Source organism: Hemitrygon akajei, chromosome 26 (assembly GCF_048418815.1).
Source record: "Hemitrygon akajei chromosome 26, sHemAka1.3, whole genome shotgun sequence".
NCBI classification, from domain to species: Eukaryota; Metazoa; Chordata; class Chondrichthyes; order Myliobatiformes; family Dasyatidae; genus Hemitrygon; species Hemitrygon akajei.
Genome location: NC_133149.1, coordinates 61,904,624 through 61,924,431, shown reverse-complemented (window position 1 = coordinate 61,924,431; position 19,808 = coordinate 61,904,624). Strand labels below are relative to the sequence as shown.

At 43.9% G+C, this 19,808-nt stretch overlaps 1 protein-coding gene across 1 annotated transcript in view; it reads right to left on the bottom strand.

The window, feature by feature from the left end:
* LOC140716981 (uncharacterized) overlaps nucleotides 1-19,808 on the bottom strand; it is a 520,796-nt gene that overhangs the window by 338,587 nt on the left and 162,401 nt on the right. The gene's annotated exons all lie outside the window — the stretch shown is intronic.

The following is a 19,808-nucleotide window of genomic DNA, read 5'->3' as shown; positions in this document are numbered from 1 at the left end:
TCTATATACGAAGGATGTGTATACTACAGACAGAGGGCAGAGAAGATTTACAGATATAAGGACTTAGTTAGACCTCACTTTTGGTACTGTGTTCAGTTCTGGTCCGCTCAATACAGGATGGACGTGGATAATATTGACAGAGGGCAGAGGAGATTTACAGATATAAGGCCTTAGTTAGACCTCACTTTTGGTACTGTGTTCAGTTCTGGTCCCCTCAATACAGGAAGGACATGGATACGAGAGACAGAGGGCAGAGGAGATTTACAGATATAAGGACTTAGTTAGACCTCACTTTTGGTACTGTGTTCAGTTCTGGTCCCCTCAATACAGGAAGGACGTGGATACTATAGACAGAGGGCAGAGGAGATTTACAGATATAAGGACTTAGTTAGACCTCACTTTTGGTACTGTGTTCAGTTCTGGTCCCCTCAATACTGGAAGGACGTGGATACAATAGACAGAGGGCAGACGAGATTTACAGATATAAGGACTTAGTTAGACCTCACTTTTGGTACTGTGTTCAGTTCTGGTCCCCTCAATACTGGAAGGACGTGGATACTATAGACAGAGGGCAGAGGAGATTTACAGATATAAGGGCTTAGTCAGACATCACTTTTGGTATTGTGTTCAGTTCTGGTCCCCTCAATACAGGATGGACGTGGATACTATATACAGATAGAGGAGATTTACAGATCTAAGGACTTAGTTAGACCTCACATTTGGAACTGAATTCAATTCTGGTCCCCTCAATACCGGATGGACGTGGACACTATAGACAGAGGGCAGAGGAGATTTACAGATATAAGGACTTAGTTGGACCTCACTTATGCTACTGTGTTCAGTTCCGGTCCACACAATACAGGAAGGACGTGGATACTATAGACAGAGGGCAGAGGAGATTTACAGATATAAGAACTTAGTTAGACCTCACTTTTGGTCCTGTGTTCAGTTCTGGTCCCACAATACAGGAAGGATGTGGATACTATAGACAGAGGGCAGAGGAGATTTACAGATATAAGGCCTTAGTTAGACCTCACTTTTGGTACTGTGTTCAGTTCTGGTCCCCACAATACTGGAAGGATGTGGATACTATAGACAGAGGGCAGAGTAGATTTACAGATATAAGGCCTTAGTTAGACCTCACTTTTGGTCCTGTGTTCAGTTCTGGTCCCCTCAATACAGGATGGACGTGGATACTACAGACAGAGGGCAGAGGAGATTTACAGATATAAGGACTTAGTTAGACCTCACTTTTGGTACTGTGTTCAGTTCTGGTCCCCTCAATACAGGATGGACGTGGATACTACAGACAGAGGGCAGAGGAGATTTACAGATATAAGGACTTAGACCTCACTTTTAGTACTGTGTTCAGTTCTGGTCCCCTGAATACTGGAAGGACGTGGATATTATAGACAGAGGGCAGAGGAGATTTACAGATATAGGAACTTAGTTAGACGTCACTTTTGGTACTGTGTTCAGTTCTGGTCGCCACACTACAGGAAGGACGTGGATACTATAGACAGAGGGCAGAGGAGATTTACAGATATAAGGACGTAGTTAGACCTCACTTTTGGAACTGAATTCAATTCTGGTCCCCTCAATACCGGATGGACGTGGACACTATAGACAGAGGGCAGAGGAGATTTACAGATATAAGGACTTAGTTGGACCTCACTTTTGCTACTGTGTTCAGTTCTGGTCCACTCAATACAGGAAGGACGTGGATACTATAGACAGAGGGCAGAGGAGATTTACAGATATAAGAACTTAGTTAGACCTCACTTTTGGTACAGTGTTCAATTCTGGTCCCCTCAATACAGGATGGACGTGGATACTACAGACAGAGGGCAGAGGAGATTTACAGATATAAGGCCTTAGTTAGACCTCACTTTTGGTACTGTGTTCAGTTCTGGTCCCCTCAATACAGGAAGGACATGGATACGAGAGACAGAGGGCAGAGGAGATTTACAGATATAAGACCTTAGTTAGACCTCACTTTTGGTACTGTGTTCAGTTCTGGTCCCCTCAATACAGGAAGGACGTGGATACTATATACAGAGGGCAGAGGAGATTTATAGATATAAGGACTTAGTGAGACCTCACTTTTGGTACTGTGTTCAGTTCTGGTCCCTCAATACAGGAAGGACGTGGATACTATAGAAAGAGGACAGAGGAGATTTACAGATATAAGGACTTAGTGAGAGCTCACTTTTGGTACTGTGTTCAGTTCTGGTCCCCTCAATACAGGAAGGACATGGATACGAGAGACAGAGGGCAGAGGAGATTTACAGATATAAGACCTTAGTTAGACCTGACTTTTGGTACTGTGTTCAGTTCTGGTCCCCTCTATATACGAAGGACGTGTATACTACAGACAGAGGGCAGAGAAGATTTACAGATATAAGGACTTAGTTAGACCTCACTTTTGGTACTGTGTTCAGTTCTGGTCCCTCAATACAGGAAGGATGTGGATACTATAGACAGAGGGCAGAGGAGATTTACAGATATAAGGCCTTAGTGAGACCTCACTTTTGGTACTGTGTTCAGTTCTGGTCCCCTCAATACTGGAAGGACGTGGATATTATAGACAGAGGGCAGAGGAGATTGACAGATATAGGAACTTAGTTAGACCTCACTTTTGGTACTGTGTTCAGTTCTGGTCGCCACACTACAGGAAGGACGTGGATATTATAGACAGATGGCAGAGGAGATTTACAGATATAAGGCATTAGTTAGACCTCACTTTTGGTACTGTGTTCAGTTCTGGTCCCCTCAATACAGGATGGACGTGGATACTATAGACACAGGGCAGAGGAGATTTACAGATATAAGGACTTAGTTAGACCTCACTTTTGGAACTGAATTCAATTCTGGTCCCCTCAATACCGGATGGACGTGGACACTATAGACAGAGGGCAGAGGAGATTTACAGATATAAGGACTTAGTTGGACCTCACTTTTGCTACTGTGTTCAGTTCTGGTCCACTCAATACAGGAAGGACGTGGATACTATAGACAGAGGGCAGAGGAGATTTACAGATATAAGAACTTAGTTAGACCTCACTTTTGGTCCAGTGTTCAATTCTGGTCCCCTCAATACAGGATGGACGTGGATACTACAGACAGAGGGCAGAGGAGATTTACAGATATAAGGACTTAGTTAGACCTCACATTTGGTACTGAGTTCAGTTCTGGTCCCCTTAATACAGGAAGGACGTGGATACTATAGACAGAGGGCAGAGGAGATGTACAGATATAAGGCCTTAGTGAGACCTCACTTTTGGTACTGTGTTCAGTTCTGGTCCCCTCAATACTGGAAGGACGTGGATATTATAGACAGAGGGCAGAGGAGATTTACAGATATAGGAACTTAGTTAGACCTCACTTTTGGTACTGTGTTCAGTTCTGGTCGCCACACTACAGGAAGGACGTGGATACTATAGACAGATGGCAGAGGAGATTTACAGATATAAGGCATTAGTTAGACCTCACTTTTGGTACTGTGTTCAGTTCTGGTCCCCTCAATACAGGATGGACGTGGATACTATATACAGATAGAGGAGATTTACAGATATAAGGACTTAGTTAGACCTCACTTTTGGAACTGAATTCAATTCTGGTCCCCTCAATACCGGATGGACGTGGACACTATAGACAGAGGGCAGAGGAGATTTACAGATATAAGGACTTAGTTGGACCTCACTTTTGCTACTGTGTTCAGTTCTGGTCCACTCAATACAGGAAGGACGTGGATACTATAGACAGAGGGCAGAGGAGATTTATAGATATAAGAACTTAGTTAGACCTCACTTTTGCTCCTGTGTTCAATTCTGGTCCCCTCAATACAGGAAGGACGTGGATACTATAGACAGAGGGCAGAGTAGATTTACAGATATAAAGCCTTAGTTAGACCTCACTTTTGGTACTGTGTTCAGTTCTGGTCCCCTCAATACAGGAAGGACATGGATACGAGAGACAGAGGGCAGAGGAGATTTACAGATATAAGACCTTAGTTAGACCTGACTTTTGGTACTGTGTTCAGTTCTGGTCCCCATTATATACGAAGGACGTGTATACTACAGACAGAGGGCAGAGAAGATTTACAGATATAAGGACTTCGTTAGACCTCACTTTTGGTACTGTGTTCAGTTCTGGTCCCCTCAATACAGGATGGACGTGGATAATATAGAGAGAGGGCAGAGGAGATTTACAGATATAAGGCCTTAGTTAGACCTCACTTTTGGTACTGTGTTCAGTTCTGGTCCCCTCAATACAGGAAGGACATGGATACTATAGACAGAGGGCAGAGGAGATTTACAGATATAAGAACTTAGTTAGACCTCACTTTTGGACCTGTGTTCAATTCTGGTCCCCTCAATACAGGATGGACGTGGATACTACAGACAGAGGGCAGAGGAGATTTACAGATATAAGGACTTAGTTAGACCTCACTTTTGGTACTGTGTTCACTTCTGGTCCCCTCAATACAGGAAGGACGTGGATACTATATACAGAGGGCAGAGGAGATTTACAGATATAAGGACTTAGTGAGACCTCACTTTTGGTACTGTGTTCAGTTCTGGTCCCTCAATACAGGAAGGACGTGGATACTATAGACAAAGGGCTGAGGAGATTTACAGATATAAGGACTTAGTGAGAGCTCACTTTTGGTACTGTGTTCAGTTCTGGTCCCTCAATACAGGAAGGATGTGGAAACTATAGACAGAGGGCAGAGGAGATTTACAGATATAAGGCCTTAGTGAGACCTCACTTTTGGTACTGTGTTCAGTTCTGGTCCCCTCAATACTGGAAGGACGTGGATATTATAGACAGAGGGCAGAGGAGATTAACAGATATAGGAACTTAGTTAGACCTCACTTTTGGTACTGTGTTCAGTTCTGGTGGCCACACTACAGGAAGGACGTGGATACTATAGACAGAGGGCAGAGGAGATTTACAGATATAAGGCCTTAGTTAGACCTCACTTTTGGTACTGTGTTCAGTTCTGGTCCCCTCAATACAGGAAGGACATGGATACGAGAGACAGAGGGCAGAGGAGATTTACAGATATAAGGACTTAGTTGGACCTCACTTTTGCTACTGTGTTCAGTTCTGGTCCACTCAATACAGGAAGGACGTGGATACTATAGACAGAGGGCAGAGGAGATTTACAGATATAAGAACTTAGTTAGACCTCACTTTTGGTCCTGTGTTCAATTCTGGTCCCCTCAATACAGGATGGACGTGGATACTACAGACAGAGGGCAGAGGAGATTTACAGATATAAGGACTTAGTTAGACCTCACTTTTGTTACTGTGTTCAGTTCTGGTCCCCTCAATACAGGAAGGACGTGGATACTATATACAGAGGGCAGAGGAGATTTACAGATATAAGGACTTAGTGAGACCTCACTTTTGGTACTGTGTTCAGTTCTGGTCCCTCAATACAGGAAGGACGTGGATACTACAGACAAAGGGCAGAGGAGATTTACAGATATAAGGACTTAGTGAGAGCTCACTTTTGGTACTGTGTTCAGTTCTGGTCCCTCAATACAGGAAGGATGTGGAAACTATAGACAGAGGGCAGAGGAGATTTACAGATATAAGGCCTTAGTGAGACCTCAGTTTTGGTGCTGTGTTCAGTTCTGGTCCCCTCAATACTGGAAGGACGTGGATATTATAGACAGAGGGCAGAGGAGATTTACAGATATAGGAACTTAGTTAGACGTCACTTTTGGTACTGTGTTCAGTTCTGGTCGCCACACTACAGGAAGGACGTGGATACTATAGACAGAGGGCAGAGGAGATTTACAGATATAAGGACGTAGTTAGACCTCACTTTTGGAACTGAATTCAATTCTGGTCCCCTCAATACCGGATGGACGTGGACACTATAGACAGAGGGCAGAGGAGATTTACAGATATAAGGACTTAGTTGGACCTCACTTTTGCTACTGTGTTCAGTTCTGGTCCACTCAATACAGGAAGGACGTGGATACTATAGACAGAGGGCAGAGGAGATTTACAGATATAAGAACTTAGTTAGACCTCACTTTTGGTACAGTGTTCAATTCTGGTCCCCTCAATACAGGATGGACGTGGATACTACAGACAGAGGGCAGAGGAGATTTACAGATATAAGGACTTAGTTAGACCTCACTTTTGGTACTGTGTTCAGTTCTGGTCCCCTCAACACTGGAAGGACGTGGATACTATAGACAGAGGGCAGAGTAGATTTACAGATATAAGGCCTTAGTTAGACCTCACTTTTGGTATTGTGTTCAGTTCTGGTCCCCTCAATACAGGAAGGACATGGATACGAGAGACAGAGGGCAGAGGAGATTTACAGATATAAGACCTTAGTTAGACCTCACTTTTGGTACTGTGTTCAGTTCTGGTCCCCTCAATACAGGAAGGACGTGGATACTATATACAGAGGGCAGAGGAGATTTATAGATATAAGGACTTAGTGAGACCTCACTTTTGGTACTGTGTTCAGTTCTGGTCCCTCAATACAGGAAGGACGTGGATACTATAGACAGAGGACAGAGGAGATTTACAGATATAAGGACTTAGTGAGAGCTCACTTTTGGTACTGTGTTCAGTTCTGGTCCCCTCAATACAGGAAGGACATGGATACGAGAGACAGAGGGCAGAGGAGATTTACAGATATAAGACCTTAGTTAGACCTGACTTTTGGTACTGTGTTCAGTTCTGGTCCCCTCTATATACGAAGGACGTGTATACTACAGACAGAGGGCAGAGAAGATTTACAGATATAAGGACTTAGTTAGACCTCACTTTTGGTACTGTGTTCAGTTCTGGTCCCCTCAAAACAGGATGGACGTGGATAATATAGACAGAGGGCAGAGGAGATTTACAGATATAAGGCCTTAGTTAGACCTCACTTTTGGTACTGTGTTCAGTTCTGGTCCCCTCAATACAGGAAGGACGTGGATACTGCAGACAGAGAGCAGAGGAGATTTACAGATATAAGGACTTAGTTGGACCTCACTTTTGCTACTGTGTTCAGTTCTGGTCCACTCAATACAGGAAGGACGTGGATACTATAGACAGAGGGCAGAGGAGATTTACAGATATAAGAACTTAGTTAGACCTCACTTTTGGTACAGTGTTCAATTCTGGTCCCCTCAATACAGGATGGACGTGGATACTACAGACAGAGGGCAGAGGAGATTTACAGATATAAGGACTTAGTTAGACCTCACTTTTGGTACTGTGTTCAGTTCTGGTCCCCTCAACACTGGAAGGACGTGGATACTATAGACAGAGGGCAGAGTAGATTTACAGATATAAGGCCTTAGTTAGACCTCACTTTTGGTACTGTGTTCAGTTCTGGTCCCCTCAATACAGGAAGGACATGGATACGAGAGACAGAGGGCAGAGGAGATTTACAGATATAAGACCTTAGTTAGACCTCACCTTTGGTACTGTGTTCAGTTCTGGTCCCCTCAATACAGGAAGGACGTGGATACTATATACAGAGGGCAGAGGAGATTTATAGATATAAGGACTTAGTGAGACCTCACTTTTGGTACTGTGTTCAGTTCTGGTCCCTCAATACAGGAAGGACGTGGATACTATAGACAGAGGACAGAGGAGATTTACAGATATAAGGACTTAGTGAGAGCTCACTTTTGGTACTGTGTTCAGTTCTGGTCCCCTCAATACAGGAAGGACATGGATACGAGAGACAGAGGGCAGAGGAGATTTACAGATATAAGACCTTAGTTAGACCTGACTTTTGGTACTGTGTTCAGTTCTGGTCCCCTCTATATACGAAGGACGTGTATACTACAGACAGAGGGCAGAGAAGATTTACAGATATAAGGACTTAGTTAGACCTCACTTTTGGTACTGTGTTCCGTTCTGGTCCCCTCAAAACAGGATGGACGTGGATAATATAGACAGAGGGCAGAGGAGATTTACAGATATAAGGCCTTAGTTAGACCTCACTTTTGGTACTGTGTTCAGTTCTGGTCCCCTCAATACAGGAAGGACGTGGATACTGCAGACAGAGAGCAGAGGAGATTTACAGATATAAGGACTTAGTGAGACCTCACTTTTGCTACTGTGTTCAGTTCTGGTCCCTCAATACAGGAAGGACGTGGATACTATAGACAGAGGGCAGAGGAGATTTACAGATATAAGGACTTAGTGAGAGCTCACTTTTGGTACTGTGTTCAGTTCTGGTCCCTCAATACAGGAAGGATGTGGATACTATAGACAGAGGGCAGAGGAGATTTACAGATATAAGGCCTTAGTGAGACCTCACTTTTGGTACTGTGTTCAGTTCTGGTCCCCTCAATACTGGAAGGACGTGGATATTATAGACTGAGGGCAGAGGAGATTGACAGATATAGGAACTTAGTTAGACCTCACTTTTGGTACTGTGTTCAGTTCTGGTCGCCACACTACAGGAAGGACGTGGATATTATAGACAGATGGCAGAGGAGATTTACAGATATAAGGCATTAGTTAGACCTCACTTTTGGTACTGTGTTCAGTTCTGGTCCCCTCAATACAGGATGGACGTGGATACTATAGACACAGGGCAGAGGAGATTTACAGATATAAGGACTTAGTTAGACCACACTTTTGGAACTGAATTCAATTCTGGTCCCCTCAATACCGGATGGACGTGGACACTATAGACAGAGGGCAGAGGAGATTTACAGATATAAGGACTTAGTTGGACCTCACTTTTGCTACTGTGTTCAGTTCTGGTCCACTCAATACAGGAAGGACGTGGATACTATAGACAGAGGGCAGAGGAGATTTACAGATATAAGAACTTAGTTAGACCTCACTTTTGGTCCAGTGTTCAATTCTGGTCCCCTCAATACAGGATGGACGTGGATACTACAGACAGAGGGCAGAGGAGATTTACAGATATAAGGACTTAGTTAGACCTCACATTTGGTACTGAGTTCAGTTCTGGTCCCCTTAATACAGGAAGGACGTGGATACTATAGACAGAGGGCAGAGGAGATGTACAGATATAAGGCCTTAGTGAGACCTCACTTTTGGTACTGTGTTCAGTTCTGGTCCCCTCAATACTGGAAGGACGTGGATATTATAGACAGAGGGCAGAGGAGATTTAAAGATATAGGAACTTAGTTAGACCTCACTTTTGGTACTGTGTTCAGTTCTGGTAGCCACACTACAGGAAGGACGTGGATACTATAGACAGATGGCAGAGGAGATTTACAGATATAAGGACTTAGTTAGACCTCACTTTTGGTACTGTGTTCAGTTCTGGTCCCCTCAATACCGGATGGACGTGGACACTATAGACAGAGGGCAGAGGAGATTTACAGATATAAGGACTTAGTTGGACCTCACTTTTGCTACTGTGTTCAGTTCTGGTCCACTCAATACAGGAAGGACGTGGATACTATAGACAGAGGGCAGAGGAGATTTATAGATATAAGAACTTAGTTAGACCTCACTTTTGCTCCTGTGTTCAATTCTGGTCCCCTCAATACAGGAAGGACGTGGATACTATAGACAGAGGGCAGAGTAGATTTACAGATATAAAGCCTTAGTTAGACCTCACTTTTGGTACTGTGTTCAGTTCTGGTCCCCTCAATACAGGAAGGACATGGATACGAGAGACAGAGGGCAGAGGAGATTTACAGATATAAGACCTTAGTTAGACCTGACTTTTGGTACTGTGTTCAGTTCTGGTCCCCATTATATACGAAGGACGTGTATACTACAGACAGAGGGCAGAGAAGATTTACAGATATAAGGACTTCGTTAGACCTCACTTTTGGTACTGTGTTCAGTTCTGGTCCCCTCAATACAGGATGGACGTGGATAATATAGAGAGAGGGCAGAGGAGATTTACAGATATAAGGCCTTAGTTAGACCTCACTTTTGGTACTGTGTTCAGTTCTGGTCCCCTCAATACAGGAAGGACATGGATACTATAGACAGAGGGCAGAGGAGATTTACAGATATAAGAACTTAGTTAGACCTCACTTTTGGACCTGTGTTCAATTCTGGTCCCCTCAATACAGGATGGACGTGGATACTACAGACAGAGGGCAGAGGAGATTTACAGATATAAGGACTTAGTTAGACCTCACTTTTGGTACTGTGTTCACTTCTGGTCCCCTCAATACAGGAAGGACGTGGATACTATATACAGAGGGCAGAGGAGATTTACAGATATAAGGACTTAGTGAGACCTCACTTTTGGTACTGTGTTCAGTTCTGGTCCCTCAATACAGGAAGGACGTGGATACTATAGACAAAGGGCTGAGGAGATTTACAGATATAAGGACTTAGTGAGAGCTCACTTTTGGTACTGTGTTCAGTTCTGGTCCCTCAATACAGGAAGGATGTGGAAACTATAGACAGAGGGCAGAGGAGATTTACAGATATAAGGCCTTAGTGAGACCTCACTTTTGGTACTGTGTTCAGTTCTGGTCCCCTCAATACTGGAAGGACGTGGATATTATAGACAGAGGGCAGAGGAGATTAACAGATATAGGAACTTAGTTAGACCTCACTTTTGGTACTGTGTTCAGTTCTGGTGGCCACACTACAGGAAGGACGTGGATACTATAGACAGAGGGCAGAGGAGATTTACAGATATAAGGCCTTAGTTAGACCTCACTTTTGGTACTGTGTTCAGTTCTGGTCCCCTCAATACAGGAAGGACATGGATACGAGAGACAGAGGGCAGAGGAGATTTACAGATATAAGGACTTAGTTGGACCTCACTTTTGCTACTGTGTTCAGTTCTGGTCCACTCAATACAGGAAGGACGTGGATACTATAGACAGAGGGCAGAGGAGATTTACAGATATAAGAACTTAGTTAGACCTCACTTTTGGTCCTGTGTTCAATTCTGGTCCCCTCAATACAGGATGGACGTGGATACTACAGACAGAGGGCAGAGGAGATTTACAGATATAAGGACTTAGTTAGACCTCACTTTTGTTACTGTGTTCAGTTCTGGTCCCCTCAATACAGGAAGGACGTGGATACTATATACAGAGGGCAGAGGAGATTTACAGATATAAGGACTTAGTGAGACCTCACTTTTGGTACTGTGTTCAGTTCTGGTCCCTCAATACAGGAAGGACGTGGATACTATAGACAAAGGGCAGAGGAGATTTACAGATATAAGGACTTAGTGAGAGCTCACTTTTGGTACTGTGTTCAGTTCTGGTCCCTCAATACAGGAAGGATGTGGAAACTATAGACAGAGGGCAGAGGAGATTTACAGATATAAGGCCTTAGTGAGACCTCAGTTTTGGTGCTGTGTTCAGTTCTGGTCCCCTCAATACTGGAAGGACGTGGATATTATAGACAGAGGGCAGAGGAGATTTACAGATATAGGAACTTAGTTAGACCTCACTTTTGGTACTGTGTTCAGTTCTGGTCGCCACACTACAGGAAGGACGTGGATACTATAGACAGAGGGCAGAGGAGATTTACAGATATAAGGACGTAGTTAGACCTCACTTTTGGAACTGAATTCAATTCTGGTCCCCTCAATACCGGATGGACGTGGACACTATAGACAGAGGGCAGAGGAGATTTACAGATATAAGGACTTAGTTGGACCTCACTTTTGCTACTGTGTTCAGTTCTGGTCCACTCAATACAGGAAGGACGTGGATACTATAGACAGAGGGCAGAGGAGATTTACAGATATAAGAACTTAGTTAGACCTCACTTTTGGTACAGTGTTCAATTCTGGTCCCCTCAATACAGGATGGACGTGGATACTACAGACAGAGGGCAGAGGAGATTTACAGATATAAGGACTTAGTTAGACCTCACTTTTGGTACTGTGTTCAGTTCTGGTCCCCTCAACACTGGAAGGACGTGGATACTATAGACAGAGGGCAGAGTAGATTTACAGATATAAGGCCTTAGTTAGACCTCACTTTTGGTACTGTGTTCAGTTCTGGTCCCCTCAATACAGGAAGGACATGGATACGAGAGACAGAGGGCAGAGGAGATTTACAGATATAAGACCTTAGTTAGACCTCACTTTTGGTACTGTGTTCAGTTCTGGTCCCCTCAATACAGGAAGGACGTGGATACTATATACAGAGGGCAGAGGAGATTTATAGATATAAGGACTTAGTGAGACCTCACTTTTGGTACTGTGTTCAGTTCTGGTCCCTCAATACAGGAAGGACGTGGATACTATAGACAGAGGACAGAGGAGATTTACAGATATAAGGACTTAGTGAGAGCTCACTTTTGGTACTGTGTTCAGTTCTGGTCCCCTCAATACAGGAAGGACATGGATACGAGAGACAGAGGGCAGAGGAGATTTACAGATATAAGACCTTAGTTAGACCTGACTTTTGGTACTGTGTTCAGTTCTGGTCCCCTCTATATACGAAGGACGTGTATACTACAGACAGAGGGCAGAGAAGATTTACAGATATAAGGACTTAGTTAGACCTCACTTTTGGTACTGTGTTCAGTTCTGGTCCCCTCAAAACAGGATGGACGTGGATAATATAGACAGAGGGCAGAGGAGATTTACAGATATAAGGCCTTAGTTAGACCTCACTTTTGGTACTGTGTTCAGTTCTGGTCCCCTCAATACAGGAAGGACGTGGATACTGCAGACAGAGAGCAGAGGAGATTTACAGATATAAGGACTTAGTTGGACCTCACTTTTGCTACTGTGTTCAGTTCTGGTCCACTCAATACAGGAAGGACGTGGATACTATAGACAGAGGGCAGAGGAGATTTACAGATATAAGAACTTAGTTAGACCTCACTTTTGGTACAGTGTTCAATTCTGGTCCCCTCAATACAGGATGGACGTGGATACTACAGACAGAGGGCAGAGGAGATTTACAGATATAAGGACTTAGTTAGACCTCACTTTTGGTACTGTGTTCAGTTCTGGTCCCCTCAACACTGGAAGGACGTGGATACTATAGACAGAGGGCAGAGTAGATTTACAGATATAAGGCCTTAGTTAGACCTCACTTTTGGTACTGTGTTCAGTTCTGGTCCCCTCAATACAGGAAGGACATGGATACGAGAGACAGAGGGCAGAGGAGATTTACAGATATAAGACCTTAGTTAGACCTCACCTTTGGTACTGTGTTCAGTTCTGGTCCCCTCAATACAGGAAGGACGTGGATACTATATACAGAGGGCAGAGGAGATTTATAGATATAAGGACTTAGTGAGACCTCACTTTTGGTACTGTGTTCAGTTCTGGTCCCTCAATACAGGAAGGACGTGGATACTATAGACAGAGGACAGAGGAGATTTACAGATATAAGGACTTAGTGAGAGCTCACTTTTGGTACTGTGTTCAGTTCTGGTCCCCTCAATACAGGAAGGACATGGATACGAGAGACAGAGGGCAGAGGAGATTTACAGATATAAGACCTTAGTTAGACCTGACTTTTGGTACTGTGTTCAGTTCTGGTCCCCTCTATATACGAAGGACGTGTATACTACAGACAGAGGGCAGAGAAGATTTACAGATATAAGGACTTAGTTAGACCTCACTTTTGGTACTGTGTTCCGTTCTGGTCCCCTCAAAACAGGATGGACGTGGATAATATAGACAGAGGGCAGAGGAGATTTACAGATATAAGGCCTTAGTTAGACCTCACTTTTGGTACTGTGTTCAGTTCTGGTCCCCTCAATACAGGAAGGACGTGGATACTGCAGACAGAGAGCAGAGGAGATTTACAGATATAAGGACTTAGTGAGACCTCACTTTTGCTACTGTGTTCAGTTCTGGTCCCTCAATACAGGAAGGACGTGGATACTATAGACAGAGGGCAGAGGAGATTTACAGATATAAGGACTTAGTGAGAGCTCACTTTTGGTACTGTGTTCAGTTCTGGTCCCTCAATACAGGAAGGATGTGGATACTATAGACAGAGGGCAGAGGAGATTTACAGATATAAGGCCTTAGTGAGACCTCACTTTTGGTACTGTGTTCAGTTCTGGTCCCCTCAATACTGGAAGGACGTGGATATTATAGACTGAGGGCAGAGGAGATTGACAGATATAGGAACTTAGTTAGACCTCACTTTTGGTACTGTGTTCAGTTCTGGTCGCCACACTACAGGAAGGACGTGGATATTATAGACAGATGGCAGAGGAGATTTACAGATATAAGGCATTAGTTAGACCTCACTTTTGGTACTGTGTTCAGTTCTGGTCCCCTCAATACAGGATGGACGTGGATACTATAGACACAGGGCAGAGGAGATTTACAGATATAAGGACTTAGTTAGACCACACTTTTGGAACTGAATTCAATTCTGGTCCCCTCAATACCGGATGGACGTGGACACTATAGACAGAGGGCAGAGGAGATTTACAGATATAAGGACTTAGTTGGACCTCACTTTTGCTACTGTGTTCAGTTCTGGTCCACTCAATACAGGAAGGACGTGGATACTATAGACAGAGGGCAGAGGAGATTTACAGATATAAGAACTTAGTTAGACCTCACTTTTGGTCCAGTGTTCAATTCTGGTCCCCTCAATACAGGATGGACGTGGATACTACAGACAGAGGGCAGAGGAGATTTACAGATATAAGGACTTAGTTAGACCTCACATTTGGTACTGAGTTCAGTTCTGGTCCCCTTAATACAGGAAGGACGTGGATACTATAGACAGAGGGCAGAGGAGATGTACAGATATAAGGCCTTAGTGAGACCTCACTTTTGGTACTGTGTTCAGTTCTGGTCCCCTCAATACTGGAAGGACGTGGATATTATAGACAGAGGGCAGAGGAGATTTAAAGATATAGGAACTTAGTTAGACCTCACTTTTGGTACTGTGTTCAGTTCTGGTAGCCACACTACAGGAAGGACGTGGATACTATAGACAGATGGCAGAGGAGATTTACAGATATAAGGCATTAGTTAGACCTCACTTTTGGTACTGTGTTCAGTTCTGGTCCCCTCAATACAGGATGGACGTGGATACTATATACAGATAGAGGAGATTTACAGATATAAGGACTTAGTTAGACCTCACTTTTGGAACTGAATTCAATTCTGGTCCCCTCAATACCGGATGGACGTGGACACTATAGACAGAGGGCAGAGGAGATTTACAGATATAAGGACTTAGTTGGACCTCACTTTTGCTACTGTGTTCAGTTCTGGTCCACTCAATACAGGAAGGACGTGGATACTATAGACAGAGGGCAGAGTAGATTTACAGATATAAAGCCTTAGTTAGACCTCACTTTTGGTACTGTGTTCAGTTCTGGTCCCCTCAATACAGGAAGGACATGGATACGAGAGACAGAGGGCAGAGGAGATTTACAGATATAAGACCTTAGTTAGACCTGACTTTTGGTACTGTGTTCAGTTCTGGTCCCCTCTATATACGAAGGACGTGTATACTACAGACAGAGGGCAGAGAAGATTTACAGATATAAGGACTTCGTTAGACCTCACTTTTGGTACTGTGTTCAGTTCTGGTCCCCTCAATACAGGATGGACGTGGATAATATAGAGAGAGGGCAGAGGAGATTTACAGATATAAGGCCTTAGTTAGACCTCACTTTTGGTACTGTGTTCAGTTCTGGTCCCCTCAATACAGGAAGGACATGGATACTATAGACAGAGGGCAGAGGAGATTTACAGATATAAGAACTTAGTTAGACCTCACTTTTGGACCTGTGTTCAATTCTGGTCCCCTCAATACAGGATGGACGTGGATACTACAGACAGAGGGCAGAGGAGATTTACCGATATAAGGACTTAGTTAGACCTCACTTTTGGTACTGTGTTCACTTCTGGTCCCCTCAATACAGGAAGGACGTGGATACTATATACAGAGGGCAGAGGAGATTTACAGATATAAGGACTTAGTGAGACCTCACTTTTGGTACTGTGTTCAGTTCTGGTCCCTCAATACAGGAAGGACGTGGATACTATAGACAAAGGGCAGAGGAGATTTACAGATATAAGGACTTAGTGAGAGCTCACTTTTGGTACTGTGTTCAGTTCTGGTCCCTCAATACAGGAAGGATGTGGAAACTATAGACAGAGGGCAGAGGAGATTTACAGATATAAGGCCTTAGTGAGACCTCACTTTTGGTACTGTGTTCAGTTCTGGTCCCCTCAATACTGGAAGGACGTGGATATTATAGACAGAGGGCAGAGGAGATTAACAGATATAGGAACTTAGTTAGACCTCACTTTTGGTACTGTGTTCAGTTCTGGTGGCCACACTACAGGAAGGACGTGGATACTATAGACAGAGGGCAGAGGAGATTTACAGATATAAGGCCTTAGTTAGACCTCACTTTTGGTACTGTGTTCAGTTCTGGTCCCCTCAATACAGGAAGGACATGGATACGAGAGACAGAGGGCAGAGGAGATTTACAGATATAAGGACTTAGTTGGACCTCACTTTTGCTACTGTGTTCAGTTCTGGTCCACTCAATACAGGAAGGACGTGGATACTATAGACAGAGGGCAGAGGAGATTTACAGATATAAGAACTTAGTTAGACCTCACTTTTGGTCCTGTGTTCAATTCTGGTCCCCTCAATACAGGATGGACGTGGATACTACAGACAGAGGGCAGAGGAGATTTACAGATATAAGGACTTAGTGAGACCTCACTTTTGGTACTGTGTTCAGTTCTGGTCCCTCAATACAGGAAGGACGTGGATACTATAGACAAAGGGCAGAGGAGATTTACAGATATAAGGACTTAGTGAGAGCTCACTTTTGGTACTGTGTTCAGTTCTGGTCCCTCAATACAGGAAGGATGTGGAAACTATAGACAGAGGGCAGAGGAGATTTACAGATATAAGGCCTTAGTGAGACCTCACTTTTGGTACTGTGTTCAGTTCTGGTCCCCTCAATACTGGAAGGACGTGGATATTATAGACAGAGGGCAGAGGAGATTTACAGATATAGGAACTTAGTTAGACCTCACTTTTGGTACTGTGTTCAGTTCTGGTGGCCACACTACAGGAAGGACGTGGATACTATAGACAGAGGGCAGAGGAGATTTACAGATATAAGGACTTAGTTGGACCTCACTTTTGCTACTGTGTTCAGTTCTGGTCCACTCAATACAGGAAGGACGTGGATACTATAGACAGAGGGCAGAGGAGATTTACAGATATAAGAACTTAGTTAGACCTCACTTTTGGTCCTGTGTTCAATTCTGGTCCCCTCAATACAGGATGGACGTGGATACTACAGACAGAGGGCAGAGGAGATTTACAGATATAAGGACTTAGTCAGACCTCACTTTTGGTACTGTGTTCAGTTCTGGTCCCCTCAATACTGGAAGGACGTCGATACTATAGACAGAGGGCAGAGTAGATTTACAGATATAAGGCCTTAGTTAGACCTCACTTTTGGTACTGTGTTCAGTACTGGTCCCCTCAATACAGGAAGGACATGGATACGAGAGACAGAGGGCAGAGGAGATTTACAGATATAAGACCTTAGTTAGACCTGACTTTTGGTACTGTGTTCAGTTCTGGTCCCCTCTATATACGAAGGGCGTGTATACTACAGACAGATGGCAGAGAAGATTTACAGATATAAGGACTTTGTTAGACCTCACTTTTGGTACTGTGTTCATTTCTGGTCCCCTCAATACAGGATGGACGTGGATAATATAGACAGAGGGCAGAGAACATTTACAGATATACGGCCTTAGTTAGACCTCACTTTTGGTACTGTGTTCAGTTCTGGTCCCCTCAATACAGGAAGGACGTGGATACTATATACAGAGGGCAGAGGAGATTTACAGATATAAGGACTTAGTGAGAGCTCACTTTTGGTACTGTGTTCAGTTCTGGTCCCTCAATACAGGAAGGATGTGGAAACTATAGACAGAGGGCAGAGGAGATTTACAGATATAAGGCCTTAGTGAGACCTCACTTTTGGTACTGTGTTCAGTTCTGGTCCCCTCAATACTGGAAGGACGTGGATATTATAGACAGAGGGCAGAGGAGATTAACAGATATAGGAACTTAGTTAGACCTCACTTTTGGTACTGTGTTCAGTTCTGGTGGCCACACTACAGGAAGGACGTGGATACTATAGACAGAGGGCAGAGGAGATTTACAGATATAAGGCCTTAGTTAGACCTCACTTTTGGTACTGTGTTCAGTTCTGGTCCCCTCAATACAGGAAGGACATGGATACGAGAGACAGAGGGCAGAGGAGATTTACAGATATAAGGACTTAGTTGGACCTCACTTTTGCTACTGTGTTCAGTTCTGGTCCACTCAATACAGGAAGGACGTGGATACTATAGACAGAGGGCAGAGGAGATTTACAGATATAAGAACTTAGTTAGACCTCACTTTTGGTCCTGTGTTCAATTCTGGTCCCCTCAATACAGGATGGACGTGGATACTACAGACAGAGGGCAGAGGAGATTTACAGATATAAGGACTTAGTTAGACCTCACTTTTGGTACTGTGTTCAGTTGTGGTCCCCTCAATACAGGAAGGACGTGGATACTATATACAGAGGGCAGAGGAGATTTACAGATATAAGGACTTAGTGAGACCTCACTTTTGGTACTGTGTTCAGTTCTGGTCCCTCAATACAGGAAGGACGTGGATACTATAGACAAAGGGCAGAGGAGATTTACAGATATAAGGACTTAGTGAGAGCTCACTTTTGGTACTGTGTTCAGTTCTGGTCCCTCAATACAGGAAGGATGTGGAAACTATAGACAGAGGGCAGAGGAGATTTACAGATATAAGGCCTTAGTGAGACCTCACTTTTGGTACTGTGTTCAGTTCTGGTCCCCTCAATACTGGAAGGACGTGGATATTATAGACAGAGGGCAGAGAAGATTTACAGATATAGGAACTTAGTTAGACCTCACTTTTGGTACTGTGTTCAGTTCTGGTGGCCACACTACAGGAAGGACGTGGATACTATAGACAGAGGGCAGAGGAGATTTACAGATATAAGGACTTAGTTGGACCTCACTTTTGCTACTGTGTTCAGTTCTGGTCCACTCAATACATGAAGGACCTAAATACTATAGACAGAGGGCAGAGGAGATTTACAGATATAAGAACTTAGTTAGACCTCACTTTTGGTCCTGTGTTCAATTCTGGTCCCCTCAATACAGGATGGACGTGGATACTACAGACAGAGGGCAGAGGAGATTTACAGATATAAGGACTTAGTCAGACCTCACTTTTGGTACTGTGTTCAGTTCTGGTCCCCTCAATACTGGAAGGACGTCGATACTATAGACAGAGGGCAGAGTAGATTTACAGATATAAGGCCTTAGTTAGACCTCACTTTTGGTACTGTGTTCAGTACTGGTCCCCTCAATACAGGAAGGACATGGATACGAGAGACAGAGGGCAGAGGAGATTTACAGATATAAGACCTTAGTTAGACCTGACTTTTGGTACTGTGTTCAGTTCTGGTCCCCTCTATATACGAAGGGCGTGTATACTACAGACAGATGGCAGAGAAGATTTACAGATATAAGGACTTTGTTAGACCTCACTTTTGGTACTGTGTTCATTTCTGGTCCCCTCAATACAGGATGGACGTGGATAATATAGACAGAGGGCAGAGAACATTTACAGATATACGGCCTTAGTTAGACCTCACTTTTGGTACTGTGTTCAGTTCTGGTCCCCTCAATACAGGAAGGACATGGATACGAGAGACAGAGGGCAGAGGAGATATACAGATATAAGGACTTAGTTGGACCTCACTTTTGCTACTGTGTTCAGTTATGGTCCACTCAATACAGGAAGGACGTGGATACTATAGACAGAGGGCAGAGGAGATTTACA